We start from the raw sequence: 17,433 nt of genomic DNA, 5'->3' as shown, positions 1-17,433 counted from the left end.
CAGGTTCATTGTAAACTCTGACTTGTGGATTTCACAGTTAAGAAGCAGAAAAATAACTTAATTAAATCATAAATTCTTTCTTAATCTGCAACATGACAGTCTGGAGGTTTAAACTCATGTCCCCTCACAGAGTTGGTGATTAAAACTAAACTTTCAGCTCAGTCGGGGAAAACTCAGCTGAGTTCAGACTGTTTACTTACAGCACAGTTACACTGACAGATAACTGAGCCTCCTACCTGCCTGTCAAACAGCATCAGACCATAAATCTTCTTGAGTCCTGCTGCTCAGTGCGGGGGCTGCTGCCGTTCAGGGGCTAGCAAAACTTCCTGGCGCCAACTGTTTACTGGAGTTTACCAGCCTGTTGCTCATGCAGCATTTGAAGTTAATTATAAGCACGGCCGGCTTTCAGTGTCCAATAGTCCATTTTCGTCACGTCTCGTTTCGTCAATGGAAATTGAATGTAGATTTCATCCTAATTTTTATTATAAAGATCTATTTTAGCTTGTCAATGTCTCCTTTTTGTCAAGGTAGAAAAGGTTGTTGACAAAAAATCATTGTCATAGTTTTCATCAACAAAATTAATGCTGGTTCCTATAGTGTGGGGAGAAGTTGAGGTGGATGGGTCAAACAAGCACTGGACTTTCACACAGGAGACCAGTATTTGTGCCCCAGAGTCAATGTTTACTTCTTTTAATAACAACTTGGCATGGTGTGCTAGCATGTGTAGCATACTGTGCTAGTGATATATGTGATGTCATGAATGTGATGTCTGTCTGTGACTGCCTAAACCTAACCAGGAAGTTTTGTAATGTAGCTGCAACTGTTACATAACATTAAGGACGTGTTTAAAACTGTGAGCGCTAGGGTGGTAATATATGTCATTTTGGGGATGGCCATACAAGTAGTTGTAAAAGTCAATGGAAATTGACCTATTCTGTCATTTAGGTATGAGAGTGTTATGTATAGGCAAACATTACATTAGGGCTGTGCGATTGCCTCTAAATTTCATATCGTGGATTGTCATTGCTCTAGATTGCCAATACACAATTAAATCGCCAAGGGGGGGGGGAATACATCCTTGGCTTATGTCTTACGTAGATCACTACCAGTCAGCATGGCAGCCAACGCTGACACCGCTGTGGCTTTGGTGGCAAAGAAAAACGCCACATCTCCAACAAACTGGAGACGTGTTGCTCCTCCTTACTTCAAGTCACTGTCGGTTGGAAAAGCTTCAGAAACAGCATTAAAACTACAGGACACTGTTGTTTTTATTAAATTATGTGAGGACTGAGAGTCTAACGGCCGGGCTCCACCAGCTGCAAACGTAAGCGTCACGTCAGCGTAGCGTCGCGGCGTACTCATTTGGGCTCCACTGATGGCATACGGAAGCGACACATAGAGAAGCCAGCGGGGTTGTTTACCATTTGCTGAGCCGAGATGTAGGCTGCATGAAATGGGTAAGTTAAAGCATTTTCCACCTAAGTTATTACATATATTTACAATACAATATACAATAAACAGTCTCAACTGTATTAAAATACATAGTTTAAACGGTAGGATCACTGATAAACATGGGTAAATGCATGAAAAAAAATCATCACATATCACCTCTGATAATGGTTTATTCATTTAAAAACACTTTGGGCTCGTTTAGCACACTATTTCATGTAGTTTTTAATCTGCTGGAGGGTCGCGTAGGGGAGCATAGCGCGACAAAAATAGAGCTGCTACGGGACTCGCGCTGCAGACATGTCGCGCCACTGACATGCCCGGTGGAGCCCGGTTGTAAGGCTATGTTAGTTACTCTGTGTTGCTGCGGCTACTTACTGTGCCTACTTGTTTTGAGGTAAATGCAGATGTTAGAACAAATTTAAGTTTGACTAGATGACAAGCCAAGACACCACCAAAGGTTTCACAGAACAGAAATCTTTGTACAACAGTCCATTGCAAGCCTTCCAGTATTTGCCAGTATTTAGCCTGAAGAAAAATGGTGGACCAACGTGCATTGCCAGCACATGGCACAAGTGTGGCGACAACCTTTCAGTGTTCATCCATACATATGTGGATTCTGACCAATAAATACAATATGTATTGCCATACAATCAAGCCTAAAAAACTAGGCTGAAAAGGCAAACACACAGCAGAGTTTAAACTGCACCAAACTGGTTAGGTGTGAACACAGCCTTTAAAATGTTTTATCTATTCCATTTTGTGCTACGCGCCCAGGTGTGCTGGATATCTGTAAATCCCTTTCCCAAACATTCATTTCCAGCCAATCACCCATGGAGCTGCAGACAGGGGAAATAAAAGAGATAATGTGATGCATGGTGTTGTCTGGGGCTAACTGAGGAAATAGCTGCGAGTCCCTGAAAACATGTTTGCGATCAGCGTCCGTCCTCACTAACAGAGGGGGAGGGCTGCTGAAGGGAAGAGTAAAAAGGGAGGGAGGGTATACAACCTTAATACCATTAGCTTTCTATCTGAATGAAAATCAAGTTACTCTCTTCATTGCAGCCAAGTCTTGAGGGAAACATGGATGTTAGCATTTTTAGTTGGACATTGACCCCCCACGCCCACCTCATTGCTTTCTCTTTTATACTCCAGCCCCAGTTCCTCACAGACAACTGGGGCTCTGGATGGCTGATGAATCATAGCTGACAAAATGAATGCTTCAAACAGGCCTGGTTTGGTAGCAGCCCTAATCAAAAGCTGTTTTATACACACACAATTCCAGGCAGTAGTAGTATTAGTTAGAGTTTTTTTCTCCCTCTGCTGGGTAATTTCAGTATGGGTCAGGGATCATTAAGGGGAAATTGACAGGGGCTTAGCTCGGAGGAAAAAAAAGGAGATGAGAGGAGCAGCGATGCAGGAACAGAGAAAGACACAACTGATGGGTCTTGCTGTATGTGAGGGCGATAGCTAGGACAAAACTAGCTGTTCACAGTAATGTTCAGAGTATTAAATGGCAATTACAGCCTGTTTGGGCCCAGACCATTAATATCTACCTCTTTAAAAGACCATGTTTTCTCATTGACAACACGTCGACATGTCTGGCAACAGTTTGTCTTTGGTGTTTAGGTGGCATGCTTCCCTCAGACAGAATGCTATTGGAACTAAAACCAAAAAACAAGCCTAAACCCAGGTGTTTTTTTTTTTTTTAATTTAATCAGTAAGGCTCCAAACCGGGCGAATTGAAACAGAGGTGTCTAATGGTCCTTTCTCACTCAATAGTTTCATAAAGTTAACTCAGGACTCAGGAGCATGCGCATTTTTAGACACACTTCAAGATAGAACCACAATAGCATGTAGAAGTTTCTCCACTTGATCAACTTTTTTTTTCAAAATGTATTACACAGAGGTTTTAATTTTATTTTATTTTATTTATTTATTTTAAATTTTACATACTTTATTAGTTCCATCAGGGAAATTCAATGTTTTCACTCCGTTGTCATATACATATACACACAGGCCCGAAATACACACATGCACAAACAGGACCTATACATGCATTAAATGGAGAAATGTCAGAATGAGGCATGTGGACAGGCACCCCAAGCGGTTGGGGAGTTCGGTGCCTTGCTCAAGGGCACCTCAGCAGTGCCCAGGAGGTGAACTGGCACCTCTCCAGCTACCAACCCAAGTCCCCACGAACTGAGGTACTGCCGTAGCTGTAGTATAACATCCACAAATACTCATAAACATCTTAAATAAACAATGAACAATGGACAAAAATAACCCTGATGCTCTATGTCACTTTACACATATCCACACCTTTTATCTTGTCTATTTTTACAGTTTTAATTTTATACTTGTTTTTAAGATCTATACACACTGTGTGTGCTTTCAGAATCTGTGTTGTGTGATTGTTTCTAATCAGTGTATTGTCTTGTCTTGTATGTGGAGCCACGTCGAAGAAGATTTTCTGTTACGAGAGACAATAAAGTTTTCTGAATCTGAATCTGAATAGTATATATACTATATCTTTATCTAAGGCTGGAAATACCAAGTATGCATGGTAGGGCATGTCAATTTGAGCTGTGCATACAGGTACATATATGTATCTATATCAACATATCCCTCAGAATGGTTCGTATGACATCCTACAAAGATGCACACACAACAGTTCATATAAAGTATGAATGATGTTATGTAATTAATGTAAAGTTGCAGAGGTTAGGTTTAGGCAAGTAAAGTTACTGTGGTTAAGTTTAGGGAAAAGAAACATGGTGAGGACGTACTTTGAAATGACTCAAAGTTCACTCAAAGTTAACACAGTTCTGAACAGGTCTCCTGGGGAAAACTCTGGAGGGAAGCCATCCACCACCTCAACCTGCCTCCTCACAAGACCAATTGAAACCGCGCCCGCCTTAACTCCCATAAGTGCATTGGTCACGTGATTGCAGCCTTCCAAAATACATTGGTTATACACAAACTACTGGCTCATGATAATGTGGGATATGTATGAAGCTGGGTGCATTACATTTCATAGGGAAATGTGCAAACAATTTATGAGAACAGTCTGATCTATATCTATATCTAGGGCTGGAAATACAAAGTATGCATTGTAGGGCATGTCAGTTTGAGGTGTGCATGTAATATGCAGCTCTACATGCACCCATGTACATAACTTTGTACAGCTACCAACTCATGCACTGACTGTCAGTAGACTTGTTTTTAACACTTTTCTCATGCTTGCACCCTACAGTCTGTGCACACTGTATGTCCATTATTGCAGGCAGGGAAAGACAAATTTACAACTGATTACATTGCAGAGTGAAAAGGCAACACACTGACAGCGCACTGGCAGACAAGTCAGAGAAACACAGCACAACAGCAGCACCATGTTGCTGCAATCAAGCCAGCCATGGATGCCGCACCGTGGCGAAGTAAGAACTTTCTTTATCCATTCTGGACCCTTCGGCTTCCTCACATTCATCTGATGTTGGTAGTAAGAGGGCAGTTAGCTCACCTCTCAGCCCTCAGTTTAAGTGCTGGGGGAGGGGCTGATTTAGGGATTATCAATCATTTACTTTTAAATGACTGTTTTTTTTCAATACCCTCATACTGATTTGCCAATATTATTTAAACAGTTCATTAAAAAACACATACAACATTAGAACTAGGATTTTTTTTCTTTATTTCTTCTGCAGATTACCATCATATTTACATTTGTATATTTGTTTCATGAATATAAATGGAAAGCTTAGCATAGCTATTTACTATTCGCTACTTACCGTGTCAGCCTCAACAGCCTCCCCGTGCAGTTTCTCAAACACAATGTTCCCTCTCTTTATAAAATACTGAAATTGTCCTCTCCCAGGCTTGCTACCATTTCTTCTGCCTTTTTCCACGAAGGGCCTGCTCAAGGAAGCAGTATGTGACATGGCTAATTAAACCACTTAGTGAGAACGGCTTCAACCACAGGTGCTTTCCTTGCGCACATTTGTCTACTTGACTGTTTGTTATTGTTTGAGTAGACTATGCAAGGCAGTCTAAGCGACACCAAGTTTCACTCAGTACGTTTACATGCACGCAATAGTCCAGCTGGGAACTGCCTATTGGTTCGACAGCCCATTGGTTCGACATCCCATTGTTCCGACCATATTGTTCTGAAGTCCGTTCCGAAATCATCATGATGCCCTGTGGTTAAGGTCTGGTTAGGTTTAGGCACAAAAACCACTTGGTTAGGGTCAGGAAAAGATTATGGTGTGGGTTAAAATGAAAAAGAAAGTGACAAACACATAAGCCGTGAGCCTGCTCCGCCTCAAGCCGGTCACGGCGCACCATACGCCCGCCGCAAGCCGTTCAGCACCGCGGACAGTCGGACTAATGGGGTGTCGAACCAATGGGCTGTCGAACCAATGACATGGACCCAGTCCAGCTAAGCTCATAGCTCGGCTTATCAGTCAAGTCGGATTTCTCGTCTTGTCTGAGTATACATACAATACAATACAATATAAAATCTAAATTATGACCAAGTACGTTTGACTCGGCCTCAGTAGGCCGATAGGCCGAATATTGAACTAGTTCTGGTTCTTTTTCAGAAACTGCTTCTCAGTTGCCATGGTGTTTGTTTGTTAGTTTTTGCGGGAGTTACTACACTGCTGCTACGTCATCTCCTTCTTCTTTCGGGTAAAACCCAGCGAAAGAAAAAGTGGTGCATGCGCAGAACACCGAGTCAGAATCCAGTCGTACTAAGTGGATACATGCAGCAATAGTTCGATTTTCAATCTAATTATCCTGGTGTGCTCAAGCAACGGATAGTCCAATTTCAGTCGGACTAAGCTGTTTACATGCATTTAAAAGTCCGGTTTCAGTCGGACTAAGCCAATAATTCAGTTTTCTCAAGCTGCATGTAAACGTTCTGACTGCTGCATCGCGTTGGCTCATTTTTGGCAGTTTGTGATAAGCTTTGAGGAGACTAAATTTTTCAGTGGCTTTCTTTTTCTCATCATGATTTCAATACGCAGGCAGCACCAGCCATAGGTAGCCAGCTGGAGGCAGCCAGATTACTGCGAAGCAAAAGATCATGGCAAAAATAAAAGTGGAAAAAAAAGAGAATCACCATAGTTTTAAAATGGTCTTCCCATATGTTGTCATCTATGAAAAGGCACAAAATTAACACTAAGTGGACTATTTGATTACTAACAGGGATCATATCTTGAAATATTTTAATCCCTATATGTATGCAAGAGCTCTGTCTCAGAAGAAAAACTAAGCCCCAGTGACACACTTTATTTTTTCAGAAAGACAGATGAAAGGAATGCTGAATGAGAGATTGCACTGAGTTACAGAAGCTAGTGGAACAGAGAGTTGCCTGGAAATAACGTTAGAACTTTGTCTCTATATAATTTTATTTATTCTTGTTTGGAGTGCAATTTATTAAGGTCACCTACAGTAATTTAGCAGTAAGTATGCCTCATGATCTTTTATGTTTCTTGCTGATGTCACATGTTTACCTTTCGTGGTGCCATTTGGATTCTCTCAGCACCATGATCATCTTTGCCTTAATCTGCTCCACATCTTTTCACATCTCATGATGTTTTCCATCAAGGTTAGGTAGAAGCTGTTCAGAAAGGAAAAACATCATTTAGTTTATTATCTTGACTACTGGCTGATTACTGAATACCCATTTCAAATAGTGTGTGCTACCTGAGTCTGTTTCTATTCAGTCTCTGCAAACATCTCCAATCTGATTGCTGGGCCAAACACTCCAGCTCCACTGGCATGATGGGCTCAGAAACTTTGTTCAAGCAGGATGGGAGAGCATGGTTGTTATACTGCAACTGAAGAAAAAGTAATTTACCAAAGTGTTTGCTTTATTTCATTAGAAATGGGTGGTGGCTTGATTCATATTGCTTTTCTTACTTTTCAGTGTATGTACACAGACACTCAGTCCTTGTAATACCTTGAAATGATATTTAGGAGTCACAACTTCAAAAGAGTGATGCATCTTCTGTCAGTTTCAAAAGCTGCATTCTACTTATACCATATCATTCATTTGAGCTGAACATCTTTATAGTTTTGAACTGGACCTCCGGTATTTGACTCAAGTAGCTTGTGGAAAAAAAAAGGTGTGCCAAAGTCAGTAGGCTACACCTGTTATTTCAGTGTCCCAGGGGCATTAATCAACATTGCATCTTCTGTTGCTATGTAAATAAGTATTGAATTGGATCCAACATCGGCAGATATGCAACATTAAAGCATTCAAATTAGGACTGGTACTAAAAAAAATCCTGAATATATAAATATGTTTATCACTGTCATTATCATCATCATCACCATCATCAATCATCATCATCATCAATATGACCATCATCAATGTGCTGGAACACTTAATTTGGCAAAAATAAAACAAAACAAACACACACACACACACACATACACACAAGCAAACAAACAAAATAATGAACCAAAAAAAAAAAAAAAAATCTGTATGTGAACGAAGAGTCTTAGGGTTTGAGGGATATAAAACCCACATTGCAAGTGATGGTTTGCCTCCTACCTTAAAAACCAGACTGCCTCTGTTTCAATCAATAATGTGTGTTCTTCCTCTGCACCCATCTCCTGTGGAGTACCATAAGGCTCCATATTAGGTCATTTTTTATTTTCCTTCTATATGCTTCCTTATGCGTCTATTTTGAGAAAATATAATATCTCCACTATTATGCTGATGACACCCTGCTGTACCTCCCACCCAAACCTTGTGAACCATGCAGTGTTAACTCCATTTGAAATTGCACTGAGGATGTACAATTGTGGATGGCAAAAAACTTCCTCCAACTGAATCAGAATAAAACAGAGCACATAATCTTTGGCCCAGCAGTTAGATCTCTGGTTTAATATTTAATAAATCACTAACTTCGACCTTCTTTGATCACTTGCAAAATTAAAACCATACTGCCCCTAAAGATTCCGAGACTTTAGCCCACATATTTATTTCCTCTTGCCTGGATTACTGCCAAGGAATCAGTCAGTTACCAGTGAAGAAAAGAACTGATATTAAAATTATTATTATTATTATTTTTTAAAGCACTCAATGGACTGGCACCAGGGTATGTTTCTGAAAAGCTAATGTGCTATTCCACCTCCTGACCCCTAAGATCTGGTGACCCGTCACTGTTTTCCGTTCCATACACCCAGTTAAAAACCAAGGGTGATTGAGATTTTGACATTGTTGGCCCTAAAGTATGAAATAGACTAGGGCTGTGCGATTGCCTCTAAATTTCATATCGTGGATTGTCATTACTCTAGATTACCAATACACGATTAACTCGCCAAAAGAGGGGAGTTATGTCCTTGGCACATGGGGGGTTACAGCCTTGGCACGTGTCTTACGTCGATCACTACCACGTTATTTTAATATTTTGCATCACATGCAAAAGTGACCGACACCGCTGAGCTGACAAGCCGGAGACGTGTTGCTCCTCCTCACTTCAAGTCACTATCATTAACTTTTAACCTGCAAAGGTGGCAGTGCCGCAACATTGTAGGAATTTATGAAAACCCTTGTGAACATTTCAATAGTTACACATTAAAACAATATTTATTTGCAATTACTCTATTGACCGACCCCTAAGCATGAGCAAATGGGCTGTGTCACTTCGGATCAAGGAGATGCGCCCTGTCACTGTCAGCGCAGGGCTGACAGGGCACCTGTCGAGAAACGGGGCTTCTCTGACAGTCATGTATTTCCCCAAAAAACATTTCTTAATGCACGGTAGAGCGCCGTTTTGTTTTTTGTTTTTTTTCAAGATCGCCTTGATATCCAGCAAATCGCCTGGCAACCCTCCAATCGCCAATATATGATTTGATCGCTCATCGTCCCAGGCCTAGAATAGACTCCTACTAACAATTAGATCTTCGCCCTCCATTGTTGGTTTTAAAATCTGTCCAAAGACCCCTGTCTTCTCTTTAGCCTATAGATGTCATTATGACAACATGCCTGTCCACATTGTTTTTTCCCCTGCCTTTTAGTGCGCATGCGCCCACGCGTGCAGCCTGTTGCAGTTGCTCCTGCTTGTTTTCTCAATTTTCTTACTTTTTTGCTTTATTAAGTTTGGTATTTGTGCTTGCTTTTTTGTGATTGTCATTTTGAAACTGCGCCCTCTCAAAACATGCTGACTGAGAGAGTTGTGCTTGTTTTCCTCACTCTGGAATTACTTATTTCATTCGGACCCGGCACCATTGCACAACAACTTCATGGCTGCATTGTTTACTCCAGAGATCAGCTGAGCACTGAGGAACATCGGAGATACCAGCTGAATTGTGGAGTAAAACGCACAGAGGATGCAGGGGAGGAAGTAAACAGCGGCGGAAAAAAGCAGGGTTGAGACAATGGAGGATTATGGAGAAGAGAAGATATAAGCCATGTCTCCCCTCTCTCGTCATGGGCAACGTGAGGTCACTGGTAAATAAAATGGACGAGCTGACAGCGGTCACCAGGAGTCAGAAGGAGTACCGGGAATGTAGTCTGATGTGCTTCACTGAGACATGGCTTCACCAGGACATTCCCGACAACAACATCTCCATCAGCAGCTTTCAGACTGTTTGGGCCGACAGGGATTGCACCGAGAGCGGTAAGCGCAAAGGAGGGGGGCTTGCCGTTCTAGTAAATAACCGCTGGTGCAGTCCTGACCATATTTCTATTACGGAACGTATCTGTTGCCCGGACATTGAACTGTTTGCTGTTGGACTCAGGCCGTATTATTTGCCCAGGGAGTTTTCACATGCCATTATTGTAAGTGTTTACATCCCCCCATCTGCCAACCCGACGTTGGCATGTGACGTCATTCACTCCACCATAGCCCGCCTGCAGACTAAACACCCAAGTGCCTTCATAGAAATCTCGGGTGACTTCAATCATGTCACCATGGCAACAACATTGCCCACATTTACACAGTATGTGAGCTGCCCTACCAGAGAGGAGAGGACACTGGACTTGCTGTATGCAAACGCCAAAGATGCATACAGCTGCTCCTCCCTCCCCCCTCTGGGTAGGTCAGACCACAACCTGGTGCACCTCAACCCCTGCTATGTACCACTAGTCAAGAGCCAGCCTGCGACCATGAGGACAGTGAGAAGATGGTCAGAGGAGGCTTATGAGACACTGCAGGGCTGTTTTGGTGTGACAGACTGGCAGGCACTCTGTGAGCCACATGGGGAGGACATTGACGGGCTCACAGAATGCATCACGGACTACATCAGCTTCTGTGTGGACTCCACTGTCCCAGCCAGGACTGTCCATTGTTACCCAAATAACAAACCGTGGGTAACAAAGGACATCAAAGTCATCCTCAACTCAAAGAAGAGGGCCTTCAGAACTGGTAACAGGGAGAAGGTGAGAACAATACAGGGGGAGCTGAAGATGAAGATCAGGGAGGCTAAGGAGAGGTACAGGAGGAAGCTGGAGAGGAAACTCCAGCAGAACAACATGAGAGAGGTCTGGAGTGGAATGAGGACCATCACTGGCTTCAGGACCAACATCCACAGAGGAGTTGAAGGCAGCGTGGACAGGGCCAATGAGCTGAATCTGTTTTTTAACAGATTTGACACTACTGGCCCTGCCCATCCCCCCCCTAACTCTTCTGCTGTCTGTCTTGGTCAACCATCTCCCACTCCGCCCTCCTCCCCCACTCCTCCCTCTCACACCTCAACACCCTCCTGCTTGACCCCCCTCCTCCTCCTCCTCACACCTCCTCCCCCCGTGGCCAGACTGACTGCACTCTCCATCATGAGGACTACACCCCTCCCCCATGTGTCGTCACCTCCACAATGTGCTTCACTGCTGACCATGTGAGAAGACAGCTGATGAGACTCCACTCAAATAAGGCTGCAGGCCCTGATGGTGTCAGCCCCAGGGTGCTCAAAGCCTGTGCCCCCCAGCTATGTGGAGTACTTCAGCATGTCTTCAACATGAGCCTGAGTCTCCAGAGGGTCCCCTTGCTGTGGAAGACATCCTGCCTCGTTCCTGTGCCAAAGACGTCGCGTCCCAGTGGCTCCAAGGACTACAGACCCGTGGCATTGACCTCCCACATCATGAAGACCCTGGAGAGACTCATCTTGGAGCAGCTCCGGCCCATGGTCAAGCCACTTTTGGGCCCCCTCCAGTTCGCCTGTCAGCCCCGACTTGGAGTTGAGGACGCCATCATCTACCTGCTCAACCGTGTCTACGCCCATTTGGATAAGCCGGCGAGCACTGTGAGGGTCATGTTTTTTGACTTCTCTAGTGTGTTCAACACCATCCGTCCAGCTCTACTGGGTGACAAGCTGACAGCAATGCAGGTGGATGCCCCCCTGGTGTCCTGGATTGTATGTGCGCTTGCAACGCTGTGTGTCAGACAGAGTGGTCAGCAATACCGGGGCCCCGCAAGGGACTGTCTTCTCTCCCTTCCTCTTCACCCTCTACACCACGGACTTCAGCTATTGCACTGAGACCTGCCATCTTCAGAAGTTTTCTGATGACTCTGCTATAGTTGGATGTATCAGCAAGGGTGATGAGGATGAATACAGGGCTGTTGTGGATAACTTTGTCACATGGTGTGAGCAGAACCATCTGCAGCTCAACGTGGCAAAGACAAAGGAACTGGCTGTGGATCTGAGGAGGACCAAGACACCGGTGACCCCTGTTTCCATCCAGGGGGTCAGTGTGGACATTGTGGAGGACTATAAGTACCTGGGGGTACACACTGACAATAAACTGGACTGGGCTAAGAACACTAACGCTCTCTACAGGAAGAGCCAGAACTGTCTCTATTTTCTGAGGCGACTGAGGTCCTTCAACATTTGCCGGACTATGCTCAGGATTTTCTGTGGTGGCCAGTGCTATCCTCTATGTTGTTGTGTGCTGGGGCAGCAGGCTGAGGGTGGTGGACGCCAACAGACTCAACAAACTGATCCGCAAGGTCAGTGACGTTGTGGGAACAGAGTGTGACTCTCTGATGGTGGTGTCAGAGAGGAGGATGCTGTCTAAGCTACGAACCATCTTGGACAATGTCTCACACCCACTCCACCATGTGCTGGTTAGGCACAAGAGTACTTTCAGTGGGAGACTCATACCACCTAAATGTACCACTGAGCGCCACAGGAAATCATTCCTGCCTGTGGCCATCAAACTGTACAACTCCTCCCTCTGAGTGGCCCTAAGACTTTTTCACACACACTGCAATAATCTAATTTAACTTGTGCAATAACCCCATTCACCCAGACTATATATTCTTTTTGTGTAAATGATCTTGTTCAGTTTACAATATATATATATGTGTATATATATATTTATTTACGTTTATGTTTGTTAATAATTCCTGTTTATTTAACTATATATTTGTAAATAATATTGTTTAAATTTCTTATATTTTCTCGTATCTTTCCTTTCTTGCAAGGAGCACCTGTAACATAAATAATTTCCCCTCAGGGATCAATAAAGTATTTCTGATTCTGATTCTGATTTTATTTTGTTGTGTGCAATGCTTACTTTATGAAGAGATTGAATGCTTTTATTATTTTACCTATATTATCTTATTTATTAGCATTTTTATTTGATCTGGCATCTGTTATATCTCATCTCTTTGTGAAGCACTTTGGTCAGCGTTCAATGTTTTCATATGTGCTCTGTGAATAATCTGACTTAACATTGATGGCATGGTCATTCTGTAATAATATATTAAAAGTGCAAATGAAGGAAAAAAGGGACACAATTGATTTGCTGCTCCTACTGTTCCCCTGTTTTTAATTTTCATTTTCAATAATGTGTTTCATTTGTGGAGCAACTGCCTCCACCATGCTTTAGGTGATGGAAACAGAAAGTGTAACGTTGACATGGAGAGAGTGAGTTAGGTCCGGACTTTAACTTGAGCCCCGATGTATTAGGCCTGCATCTGTTGAACATTTGGGAAATTTGTGCCCTAAAAGTCATGCTGCATTAGCTACTAGCACTTCTTGTTTGTACTGTAATCAAAAATTTAAAGAAAAAAAATCACAGGATTATTATGGATACTGAAGTAAACATCTAAACAGGAAAATAATCGGCCAATATCTGAAGTTACTATGAGCTTCTTTTGTTTATTATTATGGATTAAGGTAGTTTGTCTATTCTACTGCTATGTGTACAATATACAGTACAGGCCAAAAGTTTGGACACACCTTCTCATTCAATGCGTTTTCTTTATTTTCATGACTATTTACATTGTAGATTCTCACTGAAGGCATCAAAACTATGAATGAACACGTGGAGTTATGTACTTAACAAAAAAAGGTGAAATAACTGAAAACATGTTTTACATTCTAGTTTCTTCAAAATAGCCACCCTTTGCTCTGATTACTGCTTTGCACACTCTTGGCATTCTCTCGATGAGCTTCAAGAGGTAGTCACCTGAAATGGTTTTCCAACAGTCTTGAAGGAGTTCCCAGAGGTGTTTAGCACTTGTTGGCCCCTTTGCCTTCACTCTGCGGTCCAGCTCACCCCAAACCATCTCGATTGGGTTCAGGTCCGGTGACTGTGGAGGCCAGGTCATCTGCCGCAGCACTCCATCACTCTCCTTCTTGGTCAAATAGCCCTTACACAGCCTGGAGGTGTGTTTGGGGTCATTGTCCTGTTGAAAAATAAATGATCGTCCAACTAAACGCAAACCAGATGGGATGGCATGACGCTGCAGGATGCTGTGGTAGCCATGCTGGTTCAGTGTGCCTTCACTTTTGAATAAATCCCCAACAGTGTCACCAGCAAAACACCCCCACACCATCACACCTCCTCCATGCTTCACAGTGGGAACCAGGCATGTGGAATCCATCCGTTCACCTTTTCTGCGTCTCACAAAGACACGGCGGTTGGAACCAAAGATCTCAAATTTGGACTCATCAGACCAAAGCACAGATTTCCACTGGTCTAATGTCCATTCCTTGTGTTTCTTGGCCCAAACAAATCTCTTCTGCTTGTTGCCTCTCCTTAGCAGTGGTTTCCTAGCAGCTATTTGACCATGAAGGCCTGATTCGCGCAGTCTCCTCTTAACAGTTGTTCTAGAGATGGGTCTGCTGCTAGAACTCTGTGTGGCATTCATCTGGTCTCTGATCTGAGCTGCTGTTAACTTGCGATTTCTGAGACTGGTGACTCGGATGAACTTATCCTCAGAAGCAGAGGTGACTCTTGGTCTTCCTTTCCTGGGTCGGTCCTCATGTGTGCCAGTTTCGTTGTAGCGCTTGATGGTTTTTGCGACTCCACTTGGGGACACATTTAAAGTTTTTGCAATTTTCCGGACTGACTGACCTTCATTTCTTAAAGTAATGATGGCCACTCGTTTTTCTTTAGTTAGCTGATTGGTTCTTGCCATAATATGAATTTTAACAGTTGTCCAATAGGGCTGTCGGCTGTGTATTAACCTGACTTCTGCACAACACAACTGATGGTCCCAACCCCATTGAGAGAGCAAGAAATTCCACTAATTAACCCTGATAAGGCACACCTGTGAAGTGGAAACCATTTCAGGTGACTACCTCTTGAAACTCATCGAGAGAATGCCAAGAGTGTGCAAAGCAGTAATCAGAGCAAAGGGTGGCTATTTTGAAGAAACTAGAATATAAAACATGTTTTCAGTTATTTCAGTTATTTTTTCTTTGTGAGACGCAGAAAAGGTGAACGGATGGATTCCACATGCCTGGTTCCCACTGTGAAGCATGGAGGAGGTGTGATGGTGTGGGGGTGTTTTGCTGGTGACACTGTTGGGGATTTATTCAAAAGTGAAGGCACACTGAACCAGCATGGCTACCACAGCATCCTGCAGCGACATGCCATCCCATCCGGTTTGCGTTTAGTTGGACCATCATTTATTTTTCAACAGGACAATGACCCCAAACACACCTCCAGGCTGTGTAAGGGCTATTTGACCAAGAAGGAGAGTGATGGAGTGCTGCGGCAGATGACCTGGCCTCCACAGTCACCGGACCTGAACCCAATCGAGATGGTTTGGGGTGAGCTGGTCCGCAGAGTGAAGGCAAAGGGGCCAACAAGTGCTAAACACCTCTGGGAACTCCTTCAAGACTGTTGGAAAACCATTTCAGGTGACTACCTCTTGAAGCTCATGGAGAGAATGCCAAGAGTGTGCAAAGCAGTAATCAGAGCAAAGGGTGGCTATTTTGAAGAAACTAGAATATAAAACATGTTTTCAGTTATTTCAGTTATTTTTTCTTTGTGAGACGCAGAAAAGGTGAACGGATGGATTCCACATGCCTGGTTCCCACTGTGAAGCATGGAGGAGGAGGTGTGATGGTGTGGGGGTGTTTTGCTGGTGACACTGTTGGGGATTTATTCAAAAGTGAAGGCACACTGAACCAGCATGGCTACCACAGCATCCTGCAGCGACATGCCATCCCATCCGGTTTGCGTTTAGTTGGACCATCATTTATTTTTCAACAGGACAATGACCCCAAACACACCTCCAGGCTGTGTAAGGGCTATTTGACCAAGAAGGAGAGTGATGGAGTGCTGCGGCAGATGACCTGGCCTCCACAGTCACCGGACCTGAACCCAATCGAGATGGTTTGGGGTGAGCTGGACCGCAGAGTGAAGACAAAGGGGCCAACAAGTGCTAAACACCTCTGGGAACTCCTTCAAGACTGTTGGAAAACCATTTCAGGTGACTACCTCTTGAAGCTCATCGAGAGAATGCCAAGAGTGTGCAAAGGGTGGCTATTTTGAAGAAACTAGAATATAAAACATGTTTTCAGTTATTTCACCTTTTTTTGTTAAGTACATAACTCCACATGTGTTCATTCATAGTTTTGATGCCTTCAGTGAGAATCTACAATGTAAATAGTCATGAAAATAAAGAAAACGCATTGAATGAGAAGGTGTGTCCAAACTTTTGGCCTGTACTGTATATAATTCGCAGGGAGTCTGGAGGTGCTCTTTGGATGACCTCTTTGGAGTAATTGTAATTTAAAACTAATTTCCTGCATTTCTACACCACCTGCAGTAGTGTTATGAAAACCAAGAATACATCAATTACAGTATATTGCAGGATTGGGACGGGAAATTATTATTAGAAGAATGGCTATATCATATTAGAGATTTTATTTGTAAAAACAGTTTGTAGTCTTAAATGGAAGTAGGTTGCAGGCTACTCTGCAATTTTCATGGTCAAACAAGAACAAATAGATTTCCAACACATCACAGTACGATTTGGATAATTAAATCTAGCTGAACAGTGTCAAACCAGAAGGTTGTTGTTCTCAGTAATCACAAGGCCATCTTCAAAGCCTAACAATGGCAACAAAGTACATTTTGGATGAATGAAATGGCCTAACAACAATTTTCCAATTCCAATACCACCTGTTTATTTTACACAAAGGTTGTAGTGGTAGCTAATCTCAATTGCACCAATGGCTGGTGTAGTTGTTATGTTATACAGTGATGAATAACTTGAACTTCTAAATTAGAATGTTTTCTTACATTATCTCAAATCAAGGATTATTTTTAATGCACAACTCAGAGGGTGACTTTGCTCCTCAAGACTTTAAAGTGTGATTTTAGTCGAGGACTAGACCCAACTGTAAAACCACCCTGCTTCTCTCAGTCATCCTGTATGAGAAAATAGAGAATAATCATAATAATCAGGGTTGGACTTTACCATTAGGCCCCCAACTAAAAGGGCCCTAACAGTTATAGCTCTATTATGATGTTTAGATATGTAAAATGCTAAATTATGTTAGTGTTCTAACTCACTGTACCCCGAAATAACATACAAAAGCCCCTAAAAGCACTTCTATTCACCTGACAGATAAATGTTACTGGTTACATTGCAGATTTAGATTTTTACTCACAAAGTTTAACCTCTAAAATATGATGCATTATTAATCATGAAACAAGCATGAAATAAGAATTAAAAGCTCTGCCTTGAACAGACTTTAAGTACATTTAAATACATTGTGCTGATAAAACCC

The sequence above is a fragment of the Epinephelus lanceolatus genome, chromosome 1, assembly GCF_041903045.1.
Source record: "Epinephelus lanceolatus isolate andai-2023 chromosome 1, ASM4190304v1, whole genome shotgun sequence".
NCBI classification, from domain to species: Eukaryota; Metazoa; Chordata; class Actinopteri; order Perciformes; family Serranidae; genus Epinephelus; species Epinephelus lanceolatus.
The sequence above is the reverse complement of the archived record's forward strand: the minus strand, read 5'-3'. Positions refer to the sequence as shown.